The following is a 379-nucleotide window of genomic DNA, read 5'->3' as shown; positions in this document are numbered from 1 at the left end:
GGCCTTACCTGGGCATCGCGGATCTCTGCCCGGGTGGACGAACCCCCTTTCTCCGCAGCCCGTGGGATCAAATATGGATAGAAAACAAATAACAACAACAACAACATCAAAAACAAACTATAAAGGGACCGGCCCCCTGAAAGCGTCGGAAGGGTCTCGGCCCACTAAACAAGGAGCTCAAGCGATGCAGAGTACCTCCACCAGCCGTAGTGCGGTGACAAATAGCGGGAAACCAAGGCCAATGGTGAAACCGGGCCAAGCTCTCGCAAAAACGAAGGAAAGTGGGGGTGGGGTTGCTCAAAGGAGTCCACCCCGGGAAACTCCTGGCACCAGTGGATGCCAACCTGGCATGCAGATTGCAGCCGGGGATAAGGCTGAA

This window comes from Rhagoletis pomonella, unplaced genomic scaffold (assembly GCF_013731165.1).
Source record: "Rhagoletis pomonella isolate Grant_MI unplaced genomic scaffold, Rhpom_1.0 Rhpom_scaffold_28045, whole genome shotgun sequence".
NCBI lineage: Eukaryota > Metazoa > Arthropoda > Insecta > Diptera > Tephritidae > Rhagoletis > Rhagoletis pomonella.
This window is presented reverse-complemented; position numbering follows the sequence as displayed.